This window comes from Ascaphus truei, chromosome 6 (assembly GCF_040206685.1).
Source record: "Ascaphus truei isolate aAscTru1 chromosome 6, aAscTru1.hap1, whole genome shotgun sequence".
In the NCBI taxonomy this organism is placed as follows: Eukaryota; Metazoa; Chordata; class Amphibia; order Anura; family Ascaphidae; genus Ascaphus; species Ascaphus truei.
In genome coordinates, this window is record NC_134488.1 from 13,538,068 (window position 1) to 13,561,360 (window position 23,293).

A 23,293-nucleotide genomic window follows, 5' to 3' on the forward strand; every position below is an offset into this window, starting at 1 on the left:
GCGTTGGGGAACCTTCCCGCGCCTTCACGGAACTCGCAGCAGTTGATTTCGGGGGTAGATCACCGCGTCTCTTCCTGCTTAGTCCACGTTGGCGTGTGACGTCATCCGGCAGCGTCTCTCAGCCGGTCGCGTCTTTAGTGCGTCACTCCTTGGCGATTTGCAGTCGGGCAGTATACAGGTCCCGCAATGAAATAAATATCCCAATATAATGCCGCAATGGGAGTATATGTAAAGAATAAAGGAACGCGCCCTCTCCTACGCGTTTCGTACTTTCGTACTTCGTCAGGGAATGATGGAGGAGATTCCAAGGGCGGTTCTTATACACTCAGCATTATTGCTATTGGTTCAAAGTCATTGTTTTCAACTCCCCCCACCTGGAGAGACATTCACTCATCCCGTGGAGGGACTCAAGTTACAAAGACATTTTAGAAAAACCATACATGGGATAGAGCACACTTAAATTAATAATAAACTTTAATAACTCAAATCAAGACTTTAAAAATATATATATATATCAAATCAAGACTCTAAAAATAAAGAGACAAAAAGTTAGTCACAAAATAAAAATCACATTTAGAGATGTAAAGTGCTAACTCCCAATGGTTAAGAATAACATAGATTAACATATGATTTCTAGTGAATATATATATATAAATACACATGGAAATCTATAGGGTAATGTAATGGTCTAGGAATAGATCTTAGGGGATGAAGTTTGTTAAAGTTATTTCGAGAGAGAAAGTATTCTGATAATCATTAGAGGTATTAATTATATAAATTTCGTAAAATATTATAAAATAATTAATTTAATATTTATTAAAACACTGGTGCAGTTTATGTTTAATTGAAAAATTTCTAGTTAGAAAAGAGACCATACGTCAATCTCCTCATTTAGACCTAGTGGAGACAGAGTCTGGAGTTTGTATATCCACAGACTTTCTTGTTTGGACAATTTTTTGTCTCTGTCACCACCACGTCTACCTGATTGTACAATCTGAATTCCCACATATGTCAGGAGCGAAGAGTCACAGTTATGTTTGATTTTAAAATGTCTAGACACGCTATGTTGTTCTAATCCTAATCTAATATTTCTAGCGTGTTCTAAAATCCTGACTCTTAGAAATCTTTTAGTTCGCCCAACATATTGGTATCCACAGGGACACTGCAATAAATATACCACATATGTGGATTTACAAGATATGCAATCTTTCACTGAATTTTTCCTTAGTCGTGTTAGATATGAAAGATTTACGGTTAGAACTTAACATTTTGCAGGCTTTGCACTTCCCACAGCAAAAGTTGCCGTTTGGTTTAGTCGGCATCCATGATGGCTCCAGTGACATATTAGTAGGGAAACCAATATCACTAGGTGCTAGGAAGTGCTTAAGGGTCTTGGCCCGACGATAAATAAAGCTTGGTTTATTTTGGAGAGAGGGCCCCAAAATAGGATCATTACAGAGAATGCCCCAGTTTTTGTTAATTATTTTTTGTACATTAGTACTCACTGAGCTAAACTCTGTAATGAATGGGACTTTTAGTTTGTCATCTACCTCATCATTTGTTGTTCTTTTCATCTTCTGGATCAGTAGAGAGTCCCTATCCATTCTATCGACTTTTTCCAAAGAGCTGAGCAAAAGAGCCTTATCATACCCACGTTCTATAAATTTATCTAAAAGAGAGACCGATTGAATTTCAAAGTCAGCTTGAAGACTGCAATTTCGTTTAATACGCATAAACTGACTTTGGGGTATGTTGTCAATACCTCTAATGATTATCAGAATACTTTCTCTCTCGAAATAACTTTAACAAACTTCATCCCCTAAGATCTATTCCTAGACCATTACATTACCCTATAGATTTCCATGTGTATTTATATATATTCACTAGAAATCATATGTTAATCTATGTTATTCTTAACCATTGGGAGTTAGCACTTTACATCTCTAAATGTGATTTTTATTTTGTGACTAACTTTTTGTCTCTTTATTTTTAGAGTCTTGATTTGATATATATATATATATTTTTAAAGTCTTGATTTGAGTTATTAAAGTTTATTATTAATTTAAGTGTGCTCTATCCCATGTATGGTTTTTCTAAAATGTCTTTGTAACTTGAGTCCCTCCACGGGATGAGTGAATGTCTCTCCAGGTGGGGGGAGTTGAAAACAATTACTTTGAACCAATAGCAATAATGCTGAGTGTATAAGAACCGCCCTTGGAATCTCCTCCATCATTCCCTGACGAAGTACGAAAGTACGAAACGCGTAGGAGAGGGCGCGTTCCTTTATTCTTTACATATACTCCCATTGCGGCATTATATTGGGATATTTATTTCATTGCGGGACCTGTATGGGACTCTGTATACTGCCCGACTGCAAATCGCCAAGGAGTGACGCACTAAAGACGCGACCGGCTGAGAGACGCTGCCGGATGACGTCACACGCCAACGTGGACTAAGCAGGAAGAGACGCGGTGATCTACCCCCGAAATCAACTGCTGCGAGTTCCGTGAAGGCGCGGGAAGGTTCCCCAACGCTGTGAACCGAGCTGAGCTGTATACTCTGCATCCAGATATCAGCATTCTGAGGGAGGACGTCCAATTCCTGGTGCCTGTATCCCGTTGTGCCTGCCGAGTGGTAACATGTCCCTAACATGTCTTGCTTTTAACCCTTCTTTTTGATGTACGTGCAATACTCACCTTACCCTTTATAAAATTATTCAAATATACTACACAATGGTTTTTTTGCGCTGTTCTCTTTTTGTCTCTATCTAGTCTGGTGTCTGAACCATTCCCACTGATCAGCAGCATAAAACCTCACTTATCAGGTTGTATTATCAATTTATATATAAGTCACTAATTTGTTTTAGCACAGATCACATTGAGCGCAATTCTTTTTGTTTTCACTTTAGACTCTGATATAATAAAGATATTTTATTCCGTAAAAGACAGGTGGACACACAATGTTGGACAAATAACAAACGGAATATTTACACTTGCTTAGGAAGGGGACAATGAAATAACCAGGATTCAGGTTAGCAGTTCATCAGGCATCAGGTATCATTCAGGTAAAATAACGAAGACAATGGGCATAGAGCTTACAATCGTTTATATGTGACTTGGGCTCTATCCCTACCATTGGGACTCGGGTATTGGATGACAATTACCTGCAACCAATTACCTTTTGCCAGCTAACGTGGGAAGTAATCTGGTACCTGCCCCCAGGTAGCTGGCACATGCGCACAATCCTTCAGTCAGGGTCCCATTTCCCTAACCCCACTCTAAAGAGTTGGCGTCTCCAAGTCTGGCAGATGGGGATCTGGGCCAAGGAATCCTGACTGGAGGTGTGAATTATGGCACTTCATGTGAATGGCCATGTCCTGCTTTATCTCCACCCTGTATACACACACTGGGGGGATGAGCCTTTGATCAGTGGTCTTTCTGTAGACATACTGTTGCCCGCTGGCCATTAACATACGTTATGGGCCAGTAACTTTCGCGGGCTTTACCGTAGGCACAAAAGACTGCACATATGCAACAATTTATATATATAAAAATATTCATTTCGGTTGGGCCAAGCAGGCTAAAAATTGCCATGCCCTTATGCCGAAGGGGACTCTCCATGGTGGCCAATTTTCAGCTCGCTGCGACCCACCAAACCAGAGATACCAATATTGGAGTTTGAAACCACATGTTACACAGATTGCATTTCTCCGCCATTGGAGTCAATGGCGGTAACCAGACTTTAGACAGTTAACCATACTCCGTTCAGTTGATCGGAGAGGGCTGGAAATTGCCATGCAATCATACCTGAGCTATGACTGCAGGGTGGCCAAATCCCAGTCCTCTAGCCCTCACTGAAACGGAGATAATGGTTTCAGGTTTATACACTTTTACATTTGGCGTTTTAAAACCTAGATGCTTTCTTCCGCTATTGTGGTCAATGGCGGTCGACCCTCGTGGCGGGCGCGACCCTTTCACGCGGCCATTGCCCGTCGGACCCGGTTGGGGTCGAGAGAGGGGGTTCCCATGAGCATGGGGTAGAAAGAATTGGACCGCTAGCTGCCCCAGAGATTGTAGCTACTTTCGGATGCTGCAGTTTGGCAGGCATCCAACTCAGTTCTTGGAGAGCAGACTCAAGGTATTCCCCATTGAAATGCATTACTCCATTCATTTCAATGGGGAAGCTCTGCTCATCCTCTCGGGCGCCATCTGCTGGTCTTCCCAGGTATAGGGTCCAAAACCCTCGCAATCTACATTGACTTCTATGGAGCTCCAACGGCGACCTATGGACAGTGCCGGCAAATGACCCCTTTATTACCGGGCTAGCCACCCCGTTCTCGTGACAGTCAGCGCAGGGCCAACCAGGATGATATCGCAGAGAGACATTCAGAAACTTGTCTGTACAGCAGGTGTAAGGTCAGGAATTGAAAACTAAATTTGTGTGTCATCAGCATAGAGGTGATATTTGAATGCAAGAGATGTTATTATGTCACCTAGAGAGAATGTGTACAGAGAAAAGAGAAGGTCCCAGGACAGAGCCCTGGGGTACCCCCACAAAGAGATTGATAGAGGACGAGGTGTTAGCAGAAGTGACACTGAAAGTACGAAGGGAGAGGTAAGAGGAGATCCAGGATAGAGCTTTGTTACGAATACCAAGAGTATGGAGAATGTGAAGGAGGAGGGGGTGGTCCACGGTGTCAAATACTGCAGAGATCGAGTAATATGAGCAGAGTGTAATGACCTGTCTTTGGCAGCATGGAGGTCATTAGTTATTTTAGTGAGGGCTGTTTCAGTGGAGTGAGCAGTGCGGAAGCCAGATTGTAGAGCGTCTAGGAAAGAATAGGTGGTGAGAAAATGGAGCAGGCAAAAGAATACAAGATGTTCAAGAGTTTAGAAGCAAAAGGCAGGAGAGAGCCAGGTCGATAGTTAGTAAGACAGGTAGGATCAAGCTTGCTGGTTTTGAGTAATGGTATACAGTTTAACTGTTGCATGTTTGAGGGAAGAGGAAAAGGTACCCGAGTAGAGGGAGGAGTTAAAAATCTGTGTGAGCGTAGGGATAATAGTAGGAGTAAGAGGTTTTAGGAGATGGGAGGGAATAGGGTCAAGAGGTCAAGTGGTAATGGGAGAAGAGGAAATAAACAGTGACATCCTCTGTGACAGCGGAAAAGAGTCAAGGAAGGCAGGGGGAGAGTTAAGAAGCGGTGTAGGGTGAAAGGAGGAAACAGAGGGGATGTTCTAACATATGGATTCAACCTTTTCCTTAAAATAGTCAGCAAAGTCCTGAGGTGAGATGGAGGAAGGAGAGGCAGCTGATATCCATTCATTTCTATGTAACCCATCACTTATTCCCAAGACTTTGTGAAATACCGTATTTCCTCGATTCTAGGACGCACTTTTTTCCTATTTCCACATGGCTGAAATAGGTCTGCGTTTTAGAATCGATGTATTTAAAAAAAAATCCGCTAGGGGGCGCTGCTGCAGATGCCGGCCGGGATATTCACAGTGTGCAGGAACAGCACATGGCTGCGATCACCCCCCTCCCCCCCCCCCTCCCCTCCCCATGAGGTGCAGAGGGATCGGAGAGGTCTGTCAGGGCACATCAACATTGCCCAGAAACCCCCCCCCCCTTCCCGAATCCCCGTGTGAAATGCAGGAGGTGCAGAGGTAGCTGTGTCTCTGGATGTGTTTGTGTGTCTCTGTATGTGTTTGTCACTCTCTCTGTATGTGTCTGTGTGTGTCTCTCTCTGTATGTGTATCTCTCTGTATGTGTGTGTGTTTGTCTCTGTATGTGTCTGTGTGTGTCTCTCTGTCTGTGTGTGTGTGTGTGTGTGTGTGTGTGTGTGTGTGTGTGTGTGTGTGTGTGTGTGTGTGTGTGTGTGTGTGTGTGTGTGTGTGTGTGTGTGTGTGTGTGTGTGTGTCTGCTAGCAAAAGCAAGAGAGGAGATTGTTAGAACATGTTCTTTTTACTTTAAGGAAAGCAATGAGTACAGGAATAAAAAACGGTACTTGTAACATCATAATAAGGGCCACTAAATGTAAATGGCTAGTGTGTTTATATATCCAGAACACCTTCCCACCCATCCTGTTCTTACTGCTCTCTCATGCTCCCCTCTTTCACTGCTTTGAAGTCTGATGCTGCTCTGACAGCAAAAGGGTTAAGAAAAATCCCCCTCCACACTGCCCCTGCCATATCTGTCTCTCTCTGATCTGTGTGTGCTCCCCCATTCTCTCCCCCATCCCTCCCTTTCTCTCCCCATCCCTGCCATTCTCTCCCCCATCCCTGCCATTCTCCCCCCCATCCCTCATATTCTCTCCCCCCCCTTCCCTCACATTCTCTCCCCCCCCCCTTCTCTCACATTCTCTCCCCTCCATTTTCTCTCCCCACATTCTGCCTGTCGCTCCCCATTCTGCCTGCCTCTTTCTCCCCATTGGTTATTGAAGTGTCATGTGACCCTGCTAGTTAAAAAATAAACACAAAAATTCTGCACATTTAATACAGTGAGATTTTTTTTTCCCAATTTTTTTTTTTTTTATAAAATCAAGGTTGCGTCTTAGAATCGATGGCGTCTTACAATCGAGGAAATAGGGTAATACAATCTTCTTCAACCGACATCTTCTTGGGCTGTCTCTTGTACAGTTTCACCTGTAAAATAATTGAGTGTTATTTATTAATAATTAAGAAGAAATAGATGCATGAATTACACTGTGTGGAACACATACTACTGATAAAAAGCACATACGTGTACTATGGAACCTGTATAGAACGCATCTCGGTGTCATTGAATTTCTGCATATGCGAACTGTATGAAACGCAAGCACAGTACAGGTATTGCCAATCGAATAGAATGCATACATTACCTTCATTATCACTGGATGTGTTTCCTACATAAACAAAATGTTGACGTTGATCTGCTCGCCAAACCTGGAAAAAAAGATAAACAAGGATTACACAATTACTAAAATATTGAAATGACTTCTTGAAATAATATAATCTTCTTCACCAGGCATCATCATCTTGCTGTCTCTTTTACAGGTTCAAATGGAAAATAATTGTGAGATTGTTATTTAGAGAAGTTATCAATGCATGAACTACATTACCTTACTGAATTGCGGGATGTGTTTCCAACACAGACATGGTGTTTATTGATCAGCCTGCCAAACCTGCAAAAAATGAAAGGATTACACAATGACAACAAATACATTACTGTATTAAAAACTGTATTAATCGGGGGCGCATGCGCGATGGTGAGGGGAATAGCTGCCTAATCTAGTAGCTCCTACCCCCGCCAAAGCAATATTCAAAATAAGGCAAATCAAACCTACAGATCACATCCACAAATAACTGCCTCCGACGTCGGAACATACAGAGATGGCCCCGCCATCCACAAAAAAGAAGAACACGGGGGATCTCCGGAGATACCTAAGCAGATCCACATCTAGAGACGGGAGGGCAGAAATGGCGCCCGGCTCAGCGCCAGGATCGGGGTCGGAACGCGAGGAGGATCAGGAAGAGAGGCCAAAACAGCGGCCCGTACGTCGCTGTGATTTCGACAGGCTATATAACGATATGCAGTCGTTATTTAGAGCCGAAATTCAGGAACTCCGGAAAGAGGTACAGGGCCTGGGAGAAAGAACTGGGGCCCTGGAGGACAAAATGGTGGCGGTCTCCTCAACAATTAAAAAATCTGAAAAACGTTCCTCCCACCTGCAAAACCAAATAACAGAATTGGCCGAGCGCCAGGAGGATGCCGAGAACCGGGACCGCCGGAGTAACATCCGTATCCGCGGCATACCTGAAGACATAACGGAGATTGAAGATTTCCTCACAAGATGGATGGCGAATCTGCTCCCTGACACCCCAGCGGCAGAACTAATGCTAGATAGGTGCCATAGGGCCCTAAGGAGCAAGCCGCTGGCGAATACACAACCAAGAGACGTGATCGCCCGGTTGCACTACTACCGCACCAGGCAGGCCATTTTCACAAAAGCCCGGGGGGAAGAAGCCTGTAAATTTGAGGGTATCTCCATACAGCTCTTTCAAGATCTGTCCCCCCTGACCCTGGCCAGACGCCTGAAGCTACAACCCATCACCTGCCTCCTCAGAGACAGAGCGATCCGATATCGGTGGACCTTCCCGTTTGGACTACTAGTCATCAGGAACGGAAGGGCCACCTCAATGAAAAATCTGGAGGAGGGGGATGAATTCCTGCGCAGACTGGGGGTGACGACCGGAGAAGCCAGGAGCCCCCGGAAAGAAGTAGAACCGGACAATGAGTGGCAACAGGCCGGCACATCCCGGCAGACCCGAGCCGCCACCGAGTCGGAGAAGGACTGAACAAGGCATGTTCTCCCCAAATAAAGTGTACAGTTTTCCGTTTTGGTTGCCTACAAGTTATGGCGTATAGTTTAGACTTACAGGACCGCTAGCGTTTGGCAGTGCTGAGCAGTAGAATACGATTACAAAAGTGCCACATCACCACCTATCTAATGAGGGACCTGTACAACCTATCCCACGGTTGCAGCCCAAACCTGCAAAAATAAGAGACTTACCTGCAATCTCGGTGACACTGGCTGCCCCGCAACCCGGAAGCGGCGCGTGGTACGCACCCAGGGAAGATGGAGGCATCGCGACTCGTGGCGGGAAGTAAACTGCACGGCCGGAAGAAGAAGAGCCCAGCGCGGGAAGACGTCCACCTCCGCCGACGTCCGGCTGCGAAAGAGCACAGACCGGAAGGACGTCACCGGATATGGCCGCGCGGCCATCTTGGTAGAGGCGCCCGATGGGGAAACGAACACCCACGTCATGCGGCAGCGCCGGAACCGCAACAGGACCTGCAAAAACACATAGCCCGGGCAGAACGCAGGGGCATACGACCCACACATAACCAGGACACAAAGTTAGTGAGCGTGAAAGGAGGTAGGGAAAGGGAGAGTACCCAAGAAAGACCAGATAGGTCCTGGTATTATCACACAGCAGGCACCAGCTGCGAAAGCAGTTAAAAGGGGGAAAAGGTCCAACTAGTCACACGCACTAGAGATAGGGGCCTAGAGGGCAGATTCCCTACAATAGCAGGTACAAAGAAATAAGGAGTAAAATACCCCAAGGCTCATAAGGGTAAAAGGACGCAAAGGGATTGCAAGGCAGGCAAGAGCAGAGAAATGGGAAAAGTTCCCCACATAGATAGGGTACAAACAAAACAAATCTGCCCGCGGCCCTGGAGATGCTGGACGATTACACTGGCTACAATGGTTTGCCATAAACAATGATTAAAAGTGGTGGGGGGGGGGGGGGGGTGGTTGCCCTCTTGCCGTCGCCATGAGTCTCCTCATGGATACTTGGGGGTTAGACCCCAAGGGATCCATGCAAGACCCCGGTGGGCCGGTGAAAACAGGTCAAGCTCAACCTGGCATGGCCAGAGGTGGGCCCTCCCGATCCGGAATCCCACATGGGGCAGTTCAGGCGTCCAGGAGGACTTGGTCCCCTGAGATCGCCGAAAGTTACCAAAGTTTTTTTGTTGTCTCGTCTCCCCCATGTTCCCAATGTGTGTACCCCAATGTTTCTCCCCTGTACAGATGAGCAGTGTACAAAGCAGTTCACAGAATCACACTCTGAAGAAAATCGTGACCCAAATAGAAAGAGGTAACGCAGCATTTCATACTGAAAACAACAATGGGTAAGGATTTTACTATCTTATCACACAACATAAAAGGTTTTAATAGCCCCCTGAAAAGAAAACTAGCATTCACAGACTACCGACATCAGGACCCCGATATAATACTACTCCAAGAGACCCACTTCTCGAGGACCAGTTCCCCCAAGTTTCTGGATAACAGATATAGAACATGGCTCTCGGCATCAGCCAATGTAAAAAAAAAGACGGGTAGCAACCTTATTACACAATCGCCTTGCATTTAACATAACTCTAACAAAAAAGGATAAAAATGGGCGCTTCCTAATAATAGTAGGTGAGGTAGGAGGACAACCCCTCACAATAGCCAATATATACGCTCCCAACGAGGCAGCTGATACCTTCTTCACAAAATTCTTTACAACCCTACATAGAGTGGCAAAAGGCTGTATAATACTAGGTGGTGATTTCAACCTTACATTAGACCCCAAGGCCGACAGGTGCACACCCAGGGTACAGAAGCACACACAAAGCAGAGCAATTTGGAACCAGGGTCTCAGGACAAATAGGTTAGTAGATATTTGGCGGGAACAGCACCCGAGAGAGGAGTACACGTTCTATTCGCACCCACACGACAGATACAGCAGGATAGACTACCTCTTTGTGTCCAACAGAATGGTTTCGCAGATCTCCCATACGGGCATCCATGATATTTCATGGTCAGATCACGCACCAATTGAGCTGCGGTGCACAGACTTCAGACTAGACAGACCAGGAGCGACATGGAAGCTTAATGAATTTCTGCTAAAAATCCCTGAAATTGAAACGGAAATAAGGGATAAAATCAGGGTCTATTTTGAGGAGAATGTCGGTAGTGTGACATCCCAATCCACCCTATGGGAGGCCCATAAGGCGACTCTCCGTGGAGAGCTCATAGGGATAGCAAGTAGGCGGAAAAAAGCAAGGGAAAACAAAATTAAGATTCTCCAATCCGAATTATCAGCCCTTTCTGCCCTACACAAAATTAACAAAAAAGCGCAGACCCTACAGGCCTGGCGCGATACTAAAACAAACCTTAATCTATTGATGTCCTCCCGAGCGGAGAAGGAGTTGACCTGGTCCAGGCGACAATTCTATGAGAAAGCGAACAAGCCAGATACCCCACTTGCCAATAAACTCAAAAATAGTAACCGTCATTTCCAAGCCCAGATGGCTTCTCTAATCTGTATTATAAAAAATTCAGAAAAACATTAGTACCTCACCTGGTCCGATTATTTAACTCATTTTTAGATGGTGCCCCTATTCCTAGCCAAATGCTCCAAGCGTCTATAACAGTGATCCCCAAACCAGGAAAGGACCCAGCAGATTGCAAAAGCTACCGGCCAATATCTCTCATTAATTCAGACACCAAAATTTTTTCCAAATTATTAGCGAACCGTCTGAATTCAGTCATGCCGAAGCTGGTCCACCCCGATCAAGTAGGGTTTATATGCGGAAGGCAAGCTACAGACAATACCAGACGGATAATAGACCTAATCGATTTGGCACATAGAAAACACATCCCGTCTATGGCATTGAGTCTGGACGCTGAAAAGGCCTTCGACCGCATTGATTGGCCCTATCTTACAGAAACGCTGCGAGAGTTTGGCATAGGGGGGAGAATGTTGGGCGCCATTCTGGCTCTTTACAGGGAACCGAAGGCGAAGGTCAGACACCAGGGCTTCCCGTCGGCAGATTTCCCAATAAAGAGCGGCACCAGACAGGGATGCCCCCTGTCCCCACTTATTTTTGCATTATGTATAGAACCCCTGGCGGCACACATCCGCAACTCCCCCGATATAACAGGTATACAGATTAAGGATCAGTCACACAAAGTGGCCCTGTATGCAGATGACATTATATTAATGTTATCCAAACCCCTTACCTCCCTGCCAAATGTCTTCAGCTTGCTAGACGATTTTAATAAGATTTCGGGTTTTAAAATCAATCAGACAAAATCAGAAGCCTTAAACATCAACCTGCCAAAGGTCACAGAAAAATTAATTGAACTGAATTTTAATTTCAAATGGCAAGCCTCCTCCATCAAGTATTTAAGTATTTAGGTATCTATATAACCAAAGACTACAAGGCCCTCTATAAAGCCAATTACCCCAGACTAATTAGGACTCTGAAGGAGGATCTACGGATCTGGTCAGGCCACACAATTTCATGGATCGGCAGGATCCAATGCCTTAAGATGAATCTCCTCCCCCGAATCTTGTATCTATTTCAGACCCTTCCGATACAAGTGATCAGAGACGACATCCTCCGTTTACAGTCCTCTATGGTGAAATTCGTCTGGGGTAATAAAAAACCACGTATAAAAAATAGCATCCTCACTAGGCCGACAGTTAGAGGAGGTTTGGGGGTACCTTGCTTGATATCGTACTTCAAAGCGGCACAATTAACCCAAATTATTCAGTGGCACATGCATCCTAGCCTGCGACGATGGGTGGAGTTAGAAGCGGCATGCTGTGACCCCGTAGAGATACAAGATCTAATTTGGCTACCCAAAAAGATAGATCAGTCCTTGAGTGAGCCGCTAGCCGCAGTGCATTGCTCGTTGGCTACTTGGGAGAACACCAAACGCAAGTGTGTCCTGACAACCCAGCACACACTTATGACCCCGATTATGGGGAACCCTGATTTCGCTCCGGGTATGTTACGCAAGAACCTCGCGGTCTGGAAAGCAAAAGGCATTACTAGGCTACTACACCTGAAGGGAAACCAAGCTATCAAAACATTTGAACAAATCCGATCAGAAACAGAGATGCCCAATTCTGAATTTTTTAGATACCTCCAGGTGCGAGCATTTTATACAAAAATTCCCAAACGCCCCAAACGCACAAATTTTGAGCAGCTATGTTCCAGAGGCACGGACACCACGGGACTCACTTCTCGGATGTACAGAGAGGTGGTCTGCCCTAGACAAGACGTTGACACTAAACTTAACTATAGAATTAAATGGGAAACGGACTTAGGGGAGACATTAGAGGACAAAGACTGGTCCACAATAGTACTGGCAGCAGCGAAGAGCTCTATATGCACCACCTTGAAGGAGAATGCATATAAAGTCCTAATGAGGTGGTACCTCACCCCAACACGATTAGCAAAGTTTGTCAAAGGTTACCCCCCATTGTGCCCAAAACAATGTGGGGAACAGGCAGACTTGCTTCACATGCTGTGGGGTTGCCCCAAAGTGGCTCCTTTATGGGAGGAAATCCAAGATTGGCTAACGAGTATTCTCGGACAGTCGGTCCCCCTGGACCCTTGGTTGCTCCTGCTGGGCAGGCGCACTCGGGGAATAGGCAGACCGGCACAAAAACTGATTGCACATTTTGCAACAGCCATGCGGTGCGAACTCGCAGCTCTGTGGAAGCTACCAGACTTACCCACAATTACAAAAATTCGGAATAGAATCTGGTATATTTGCCGGATGGAACAGTTGACAAGTCTGGTCAACGACACCGGCACAAATGTCCTTAAAATCTGGACCAAGTGGCTAGACCACTCGGATATCCCGGGGGTGAATGCCACCACCATCATGCCATAATATAACTAAATGCATTCTCCTTTGAAGAGCCAGTATGGACAGGGCGTAAAAAGGGGACAGGTAGGGAAGACAGTAATAGAGCTTCCGCAGCGACTGGCTGCTCCTCAGAGGGTAGGCCAGAGTCGAGATGGTGAACACACAGAAGACATTGAGCTCTCCCCACCCCCCTTTCTGTGTCTGTATGGTTTGTTAGGTAAGTGAGTTGGTCTACCCAGTATGTCTTTGTTGAAACGGAGGAAGTTGGAAAAGAGAAAAATTGGGTTTTGGTACATTAAAGAACGACAACGGGTTGGTAGACACTGTATGCAATGTACTGTAACCTAATAATAAAAACCTTTTTGTGGAAAAAAAAAAAAAAAACTGTATTAATCAATAAATTCATGATTCGGTCATTAGTTTCAATCACGGAGTAGTCCAGCCCACAGTCCTTTTGATGCCGTAAAAGTCCATCGATTGTGTCTATCACTGTCTTTAATTGTGCAGCAGTGTAGTTATACTGCTTCTTCAGTTATTCGAAAATAGCGCTCCTCATTGTCGAATAGCCTTGTTACCCCTTGAGTCGTTAAAGTAAAAAATGTTCTACCACTTGGCACGGCGATCAAAAGTCACAATGTGTTGAAAGATTAGCTGAGTAAATCGACTCTGCTTTCCCTTGCTGTTCCTTACATATCTTGGAAAAGTGTCCGCTGGTATTTCGTATAGCAAGATGTCCGCTATTGCATCCCCGCGGTGCATCTTTGCTTCCGTGGTGCCGCACGTGTGCTTTGGATATCGGGCACAGGTAACTTCTCGGGGATGACACTTTCCGGCAGGTCGGTCCCTGTATTACCGGGGCTCCTAGCCACAATTTCCTCACAGCTGTCTGGGATGTTGGGTAACATTTGGGTGTTGCATGGAGACACGGGGTGAGGGAGGCTCTCTCCTGCTGCTGTGTGCCTATAATCAAATACACACCTGCCATGTCCCTCCGCATTCCCTCCATGTGCCTCGCTATTTGGCGCATCCTCTCCAAAAGGTAAATTTTTCCTTCCACTCTGTCCCGTCTCTGCTTCGGATGTGGTGGCAGGGCTAATTCAATGGCAGATCTGGCCATCAGTGTACATGCGTCTTCTACAGTTTGATCATAATTGTACATTACCAAGTAACTTGTCATTGCCAAGCTGTGTCTGAACAAGTCGCCAGTTACAGCTTGCCTGATGCTCTGTCCTTTATGGGGAGGTTGGTCCGAGTTTGATCGAACTGTGTCGGGAGAGCAGGGTCCGAGTTCGGCTAAGCTGGGTCCGGTGTGAGGTGACCAAGGTACGAGGTGAGCAGGGTCTGGAGTGGGATGTGCTGGGTTCGGGGTGAGATGAGCTGGGTGCGCTAGAGATTGGGGTACAGGTACCTGGTGCAGAATCTGGTTTCCTGGACATATGAATGGCCATCTTCTTTCTCTGCATTGGTCCCGAATTCTTAACCTTTGGAGTTGTTGGTGCCTTATCTTCTTCCACTTTAGTCTAGTCTTTTTGTTTTTTGGGGGGGTCTCATGTAGTCTTGCAGGCATCCTTTGCTTTCTTAGGCTTCTTGCTAGTATAGCAAGAAGGTTCTTGCATCCATAGAATCACAAGAGTTCAGATTATGATCAGTGAGTATAGCAATACAATTTCTGTGAGAATTTATGTACAGTACTGCTGGCGTCACAGGGGCCACATTTAGCACAATGTGTTAATGTTGGGTGGGGCTAAGTTGGTGATTGCTTGTCTACTGTTGCAAGGTGTCAAAGGTAGGAGTGTACCTGTTTTACCTGAGTAATACAGTACAGCGAAAATGCTATATACATTGAATACACGCATTAGTGGTTCAGTACATTCTGAATAGCAGCCATGACCAAAATAATTAACAAAGAAACTAGCATTAAAATAATGCAAATGAACAAGAAAGGATTCTCTAAAAGGGACATCCAAGGGTTGCTATGGCAAGGTGTTCAGTATAAACTTTGTAACATGGTCTGTAGGGTAAGAACCAAGTAAGTACACTACAGTTTACACTTTTGCTGCTAATGTTTTTCTTCCCACAGTAACACAGCGCTTTATGCCTATGTATCTGCACTCTCTCCGTTTTTTTTCATCTTCCTAATTTTGTTAATCACAGTGAAACTGTTCGGCTGGTAGACGAGATCCGCCTGGGAAATGAGTGGTCTGCTGCATAGGTTTGGCATATACTGACGCAGAAGCATGATATTCCAGTGTCTGAGCCCAGCAACATACTTTGGACATGTGAGGTAAAGTGCTGTACTCTACCTCAAGTACAAATTAAGTACGCTAAGTAAAATGTCTCTGTTTACCGAGCCTGTAGCATGTTTGTTATGTAGAAAAGTTTCAATATTACACTGAGGTACCGTATGGCTTATTCTGGGAAGTACTGTACTGCAACATATTCGGAAGCAAAAACAAAGGGAGGAGGAGGGATTGTCTGCAAAGAAATGTCTTTGCTAAGATATACTGTCTGCCTATAGTAGCCAAACCCCAAATCCCCGAAGCTGCGCGGGCCCCCGGCGGCATTGGCGGCAGGGCACCGCCATGTTTAATGCGTTCGCGCATGCGCGGGAGCTCGCGCATGCGCAGTATAGCCCCAGGTCTTATGGCGGCCATATTGGGGTTGTCCCAAGTGTTCGCGCATGCGCAGGAGATCGCACGACGCGGCTGCCATTACACAGTCGCCCATGCGCAGAGAAGACTAGCGGCAGCCATTACAGGGTTGCACATGAGCAGTACAGGTAGCGCACGCTGCCTCAATAGTAAAGGGCTCTACCAGGGACTACATTACCCAGAAGCCTCTGGGGACTGCCCTTTCACCTCTATCACCTGCTGCATTACAGCCAATAGGGCTTACAAATTCTCCTGCTGCAAAAGAGATACATTGTTGCCCGTTGGAGTCAGGAAGTGAGTTGCAGCTGGGACAAGGTAGGGGGAGGTTGTGTGTGCAGGGAGCAAGCAGCTCCGGCACTGGGCCAGGTTACCCCCTATGCCCCAGCTAAGCCCCAACTCATCCTAGCTTGTGGCTGCTTTAGGGAAGGCCCTTTCAGTTAGGGAGTTTGCCCCTTTAGCAGTGGATTAGTTCAGGGATACAGCTAGAGGGCTGCGCGGCCCTGACAAGTGAGGTCTGAGACCAGACCTATTTCAATACAGATTAGAGACTATCTGTATGGTGAGATCATCCAGAGGGGACCACCCTATTTGCAGGAGGACGCCATCGCTGATGCTTCGGCGCTGGACGCAGACGGATCCTCTTCTTGTTGTTCTGCTGTATACGGGTGCAGGAGCCCTGGGCAGGTATCGGTCACAAAGTGCACCAACTTTACACCTCATCTAGTACGGCGCTGATCACGCCTAAGGGGTGGGGTTGTGGAACTCTTGGTTACCTGGTATGGGGTTATGGCCCTAGGAGGTTAGTGTTACAGGGTGACACTAATGTTGATGATATGTTATGGTTTTGTTCTGCATATACAGTAAACTGTTTATATACACTTTGGTGTATGTGGTTACTGTGTAATATGTTCTGTATCAGGGGTTATTCTATACTCTAGGATCCTGCACAGGTAGAGGCGCTGTGTATGTAAGTACGTTCCAGGATACACCCCAGGATCTCACTGGCGGAGGCTCAGCCCTCCTGTGAGCCTGACAGGTATTGCACCACACCTGGTAACACCTGTAGATTTCCCCACAGGGTCCCTATTTGTGATTGGGGGGGGGGGAAAGAAGTGTGTTACAGTTACATAGTAGAATTTCATCATCCTGACAAACCTGGGGGAAGAAAGGCTCAACCCAAGAACATACTCAGTCCAACTCACAGGCTGTGCTGAGTAGCGCATCTAACCAGCCTCTCACTCACACACAAACGGACATTAACAGCTGAGGAAGGCCATTGTAGCACATTTCCCCTAGCGCCAGTAAAGCAAATAACTTCCTCACAATTCCACTGAGCCTACCACTTTCCAGCACTAAAACAGGCCTGCGTTTCTCATTCCGTGAAAGAGGTTTCCTTCCTGTACCTAATATATGACTTAAATTACTTCAGTAACTGTCGCGCCCCTCCCTCTTCCCCTTTCCTGTTCGTTTTTAGGGTCTGCAAGGCTTTAAATGTAAAGTTTGTCACACCACATACTGCCTTAGACTCCAGCAACACATCACAACTCCCAGCAAAGATTTCCAAAAGAAAAAGGTCTTAAAGTAACAGATTCTACTATTAAATAGGACAGCAGAAAAACAAAACAAAAACAATGTATTATAAAGATTGACATAGCTGCGACGGTACCATCTTTTAAGTGGGACAATACTGCTGCGGCAGCTTTTATTCTAATACATCGCCGCTTTTTCCGTGGCTTTTTCCTGAATGCGACGCTCTTCACCCGGCGCATGCCGCATTCATTTTGCGTTCCCAGCCACGGGTCATGCGCGGCTGACGTGCGGTTGATGCGTTTATTGAGAATGGTTCGGATTTAATAGGCTGCAATTCTTCGGGTGTCCGCCAGATGGCAGATATTCATGAATTGTAATGCGCATGCGCTTCAGTAATGTGTCGACTTGCAGGTGTTTCGTGTAAAAAAGATACCACAGTGGGCTATTGTAACTTGGCCTTGAGACTGAAGGAAGAGGTTGCAAAAATGTATCAATTTAGGCTTTTAATATTAAAGAAAGACAAAGACCAGTTTCGGTTACAGTATTCTCCAGAGACCCGCCCGCCATGAGTGTTCAAGTGCAGCCCGTTTTCCAAAAACCCGACAGAAGTTACGCGTATTTGATATGGGCCGCGATTAATGCAACAGAGGATAAGATGGCAACAGTTCAAATTTATCAGTATTTTGTCAAAAACTATGACTTCTACAAATTTTCGCCAACTCCCCATACGTGGAAGCGTGCAATAAGGAAATGGTTATGTAGCGATCCCTGTTTTTATCGTATTGAGCCACAATTTGTTGGAGGGTATTGGTGTGTATCACCGGCTTTTTCCTGTATCTATGATCATGATGACGGCAAAAGGCGAAGGGTCGTGTTAAAACCAACTAAGAAACGACAGTCGCTGCCAAGCAATGCATCAGCACCGGCTTCCAATGACGGTCCCGCCGTCAGTGACAACCCTGAGCCTGAGCCGGATTTCGCGTGCAGTTTCGATCAAGCTTGCATGTACCTAAGCAATTTCCAGCCTCATCAGCTGACTACAGGTGGACTAGTCCCGCTGCAAACGATCGACGTGGATGATCAAGAACGCTGGACTGGCAGTGGACCGGCGCCAGCTGAATGGGAAATTCTATGGTGAGTATTGTTGCCGTATTATTTTCTGTGTTTTTTTTATTTTGACACTACAGTATCAATATCGGTGCGATTCAAAAGTCAAGGGATTCTCCTGTAAGCAATATCATTGGCTGAGCGGCTTCTACAGTACTGCAGGTACTGAACAATTGGTGGAACGCTAGGCGCATGCGTATTGGAACCTTCTTGAAACGCATATGCGTGTCATATCGACGGTAGGCACATGCGCATGTGAACAGGAGACGCCCCCCCGAGAAAATTATTGGCAGGACTGGCTGGGAACTTCTTTAGGGGACTGACCATTACAGTAAAACTTTTCTTTTTGTTATTCCTCAGAAAAGAAAACGGCTAATGGAGGGATTTCGATGGATAATATCGCTTTGTGTAACAATGCCGTTAGTTGCCGTTGTTATTGATTAGGATAGAATACTGTACCTGAAACAGTATGCTGATGTTTTCCGGCCGTACAGTATACTGTACAATACATTTTTATATACAGTACAGTATACTGTGTAATAAACCTGAAAAAATAAAAACTATGCATTTTCAAAGTATTGGGCCAGGTCTTTTTCTATTAATTGGAGATTTTGTGGGTTCAATAGTAGAGATTCATTCAAGGACCACGACCTTGTTATATTTTTGGGAGTGAGACCTACTAGTCTGGTTATAAGTGTAGAATGGTCTGACCAAGCAGAGGGGGCGATTACTGCTGAGGAGATATTATCACTAATTTGTTGGTCTATTAGGATATAGTCAATTCGAGAGTAGCTATTATGGGGGTGAGAAAAAAAGGAAAAGTCCTTTACTTTGTTATTTACTAATCTCCAGGAGTCTACCAACAGCAGCTCCTTGGTCATAGATATGAGACCCCGAGTAGAGGGAGCTATTTTTTGTGGCGGTGGGAGACTGGGGGATTTATCTAAATTTGGGTCCATAATTGCGTTTAAGTCTCCTGCTAAAATTAAAAGGCCTTTCTAGACGGAAAGTATTAAACTTTTTAGTTCTTGGAAGAAAGATTCTTGATTGTCATTAGGGGCGTAAATGTTGTCTATTGTTATATCGGTAGAGTCCAGTGACCCAGTAATAATTAGAATTCTTCCAGCGAGGTCACTTTTAATTTTGTCTACTTTGAAATTTAAATTTTTATGGAGGAGTGTAGCTACGCCATTCTTTTTCGTGGGAGCTGATGAGTGGTAGACTAAAGGGTAGTCACTGCTAAACAACAGCGATTGGTCCTCTTTTCTCAGATGGGTCTCTTGTAACAGAATTATATCTCCTGCTAGTCTTTTGGCTTCCGAAAGAGCAATACGTCTCTTTCGGGGGTTGTTTAAGCCCTTTGTGTTTTGGGATGTTATATTAATCGGCATGGTGGTGGTTCAGAGTTCTGTGATACAAATGAACAGAGTGATAACTTACATATAGTTGAAGGGTCGGTACCTCCGTCTTCAGAAACAATCTGGTATGGGAACATATACAACGAGAGATATACATATTATTACATAAGTGCCAAATGCTTACAAAACTTGGAGGAGGGGAAGGGTAGAGGGGGGAGGGAAGGATAAACCGAGGACCCCGGCTTCCAAACATTGTTTGGGGGGACCAGCCATGGTAGGACCCGTGGTGCGAGTCTCTCGCACTCACAGGTTAAGTGAACATGAGGGGGGCGGGCAGTAGCACAGCGGCTCGACGTCGCAGTGCTCCTTTGTTTAGGAGCTAAACTTTCGAAAAGGGAAAACAAAATCACCCCAAAGAGTACGGGATGGGTTGTGTGTGTGATCTTACACATCAGGGGAATAAAAACAAGAATGGGGGGCATTGAACGTTATAACTGTTTACAGCGACATGTCCTTACTGAATTTTTATAAAAAGCATTAAGCAGGATTGGTTGACATCTATAAATTGGCAGGCTCTGCACTCGAAGTCTAAGGGGAGGAGAGGGACAAAAAACATGGAAAAAAATCACCTAGGACGTAGCCTCTGATATTTCAGTCTCTAATGAAAATGTAGTAGTTGAACTTTGGGAGACCAAATCAATTATAGGCAATATAACGGTCTAAAACTTGTATTGTAAAAACATTTCTATGTAGAAAACAGTACCAAACAAACATTGTGTATCAGTCCCTCTAAATGTTCAGATTAGTACAAACTGATTGTAAAACTTTAAATGTCTCAACTTTGTGGGTAACTTGGGAGAACAGTTCCACAGTGAACAAGGACATAGTCTGAGTTTTGGAGTTTGCACACTTTAGAAACTTAGAGACTAAACTCAGTGGTTTCTTGATGTGCGGGTTGTCGTGGTCATTGTGGCTTGGTCGAGTTGGTCGACGTGCTCCAGATATCTTGATCGTTGATTAGTTTTTAGATAGATTGCTGGAGTGAACCACGTCTCAGCTTGTATTTTATGACCAGACCACGTTTTGGTTTGCCTGTCGTCTTAAATGGGTGTTAGGAGAGTTTCCAGCTCTAGTTTTTCAAGTGGGTTGGGTCCTAGCTCGCCCAGAGGTTGGGGCTTTCGTCCATGTCTGGCGTTGTGCCTTAGGTGATTGACTAGGCCTTTGAGAGGTTTCTGGGTCTTCTGGTTCGAGTAGGCCCAAAGTTCGTAGTTTTGCCTCACCCTCTGCTGGTGAGAGGAGAGTATGCATAGTTTCTTGATAGGTGAACAGAAGTTTACACGTGAAGCCCCAGCGGTAGCGGATTTTGTTGTTCCGCAGCGAGTTGGTGATCTGCGCAAACATTCTCCGTTTGTTCAGCGTGGTTTGAGCCAAGTCCGGGAAGATGAGGAGTGGAACATTATCTTGCTCTAACTTTGGGGTTGTTCTAGGGACTCTCAATATCTCCTCTTTAATACGGAAAAAGTGTAGGCGTGTGATCACATCCCGTGGTTTCGCTGGGTCTAGGCCTTTCGGTCTAGGAAGCCTATGTGCTCTGTCCATCTGAAGTTTTTCATCCGATGTTTTGGGTAACAGGGACTTGAAAAGCCGGGTGAGGTATGCGTCTAGTTGGGCATTGTCCACTTCTTCCGGGACGCCTCTGATCCGCAGGTTATTGCGTCGTGACCGATTTTCCGTGTCTTCTAGTTTTTCGAAGATTGTTTTGACTTGGGTTTTTAATTCTTCGATTTCTTGCGCTTGGGACTCTTGTACCAGGGCGGTGTTATCCACCTTCTCCTCCACTTCCACAATGCGGTCTCCTATGGACGCAATCTCCGCTCTAATGCTGTGGGGGAAGCTCTGCATCTCGGAGTGAAAGGAGCTTTTTAATTCCTGTACAAACCCCATCATTGCTTTGCAGGTAAGCGGGGCGTCCGTCTCCTCTCCAGAGTCTGGATCTGATTCTGCGTCTCCGCCTGCGGTGGACGCTTCTTGGTCTTTTGAGCTTTGTTTTTGGAAGAAGAGGGAAGCCTCCCGCTGGGCCGCTGTTTTTTTTGGTTTTTTAGTGGACGGCATTTTTGTTGTTTAGACAGTCAATTTTTGCTGAGAGTAGCGCTGGATGTGTTTAAATGGTGTAAATAGGTTTTAAATTGAGGTGAGCCCCCTCATTCTTGAAATGTCCCGATCATACACACATTATTCACATTTCTTTATTTGGTTTTGGTTGTGCTTTGTTCCTTGGTATTTTGGACCCTTTTGTCTCATCTGGGCTGCTGACCCTGCACTGGGCACAGTGGTCAATTTGAAGGGGATAGTGGGACTCAAGGTATGCTTTAATTGAAGGGGGGGGGGGAGGAGTGTTTCTTTATTTGTGTTATATTTTTTGGCCACCAGGATTTTATTTGCAGCTTGCAGCAGCTACAGTGAGCAGGCTGGGTGTACCAAGATGGCTGCCAGTCTCCCCACAGCAGGGCCGCTCGAGCTAGCAACCTGCTCTCAAGGTGAGTCTCCCCCTCTCCTTCGGGGCCCACGGGACCCCGTGTCAGCAGGGGGATTACCCGCCCTGAATCCACCACGGCAGCACGCCTGTGTGCCCCTCCCTGCACCTTACACACCGGCCGGCGCCATCTTGGTGCTCCGGTTTGGTGCAGGCGCTCCTGGGCTGTCGGGAGGGGAAGCGGGCGACCACCACTCCGTTCCCAGCTCTGTCTCTGCACTGCGCCGCGATGTGGGGGTTTCCCCACTTACCTCTGTTTGTGTCGGGGGACTCGGGGAGCGGCCGCTACCTCTGCCGCGTGGTCCCGGTGGCCATTTTGAGGATGTTGAGAGGCGAGGGGGGGGAGCTCTCGGACGGGAGCGAATCCCCCGCTCTCTCGTTCCACTGCGACTGGAATCGCCCAGCTTCCTCTCCTCCGCGTCCCAGCACTGTAGGTATCTTTTTTGGGGGGGCTTTTCCCCGAGTTTTAGGGGCTCTGTTCCGCCTTTATAGTGAGTTGTATGGGGAGCTCAGCAATGTGCGTCTTGCTCGCTCGGCTTCCTGGCCACGCCCCTCTTTACAGTTTTTAACTTAGCCGTTTACCTCGCGGCTTTTACCTCCATTGGAATCAATAGGGCTGGCGCTGCCATAGGAAATGCATGGACCAGCACTGACATAGGATTCAATGGGCCCCCTGCTACCATTGGAGTCAATGGGAAACACACACTTTTTCACAGTTAACCCTACTCCGTTCATTTGAGGGGAGAGGGCTGGAAATTGCCATGCAGTCATGCCGGAACGATGACTACATGGGGGCCAAATCCCAGCCCTCTGGTCCCTACGGAACCGGAGTTATGGGTTTTCAGTTTACACTGTTTCACTCTTAGTGTTTAAAAGCCACGTGGCTTTTTTCCGCCATTGCGTTCAATGGTAGGACCCT

At 46.0% G+C, this 23,293-nt stretch overlaps 1 long non-coding RNA gene across 1 annotated transcript; it reads right to left on the bottom strand.

The window, feature by feature from the left end:
• Positions 1–6,355: 6,355 nt before the first annotated feature.
• Positions 6,356–22,921, bottom strand: LOC142496665 (uncharacterized). Its single transcript, XR_012802075.1, has 5 exons — positions 22,626–22,921; positions 19,924–19,963; positions 7,097–7,159; positions 6,857–6,920; positions 6,356–6,641 (listed from the first exon to the last, which is right to left on the bottom strand). It is a non-coding gene; the product is annotated as an uncharacterized LOC142496665 (long non-coding RNA).
• Positions 22,922–23,293: the final 372 nt, after the last annotated feature.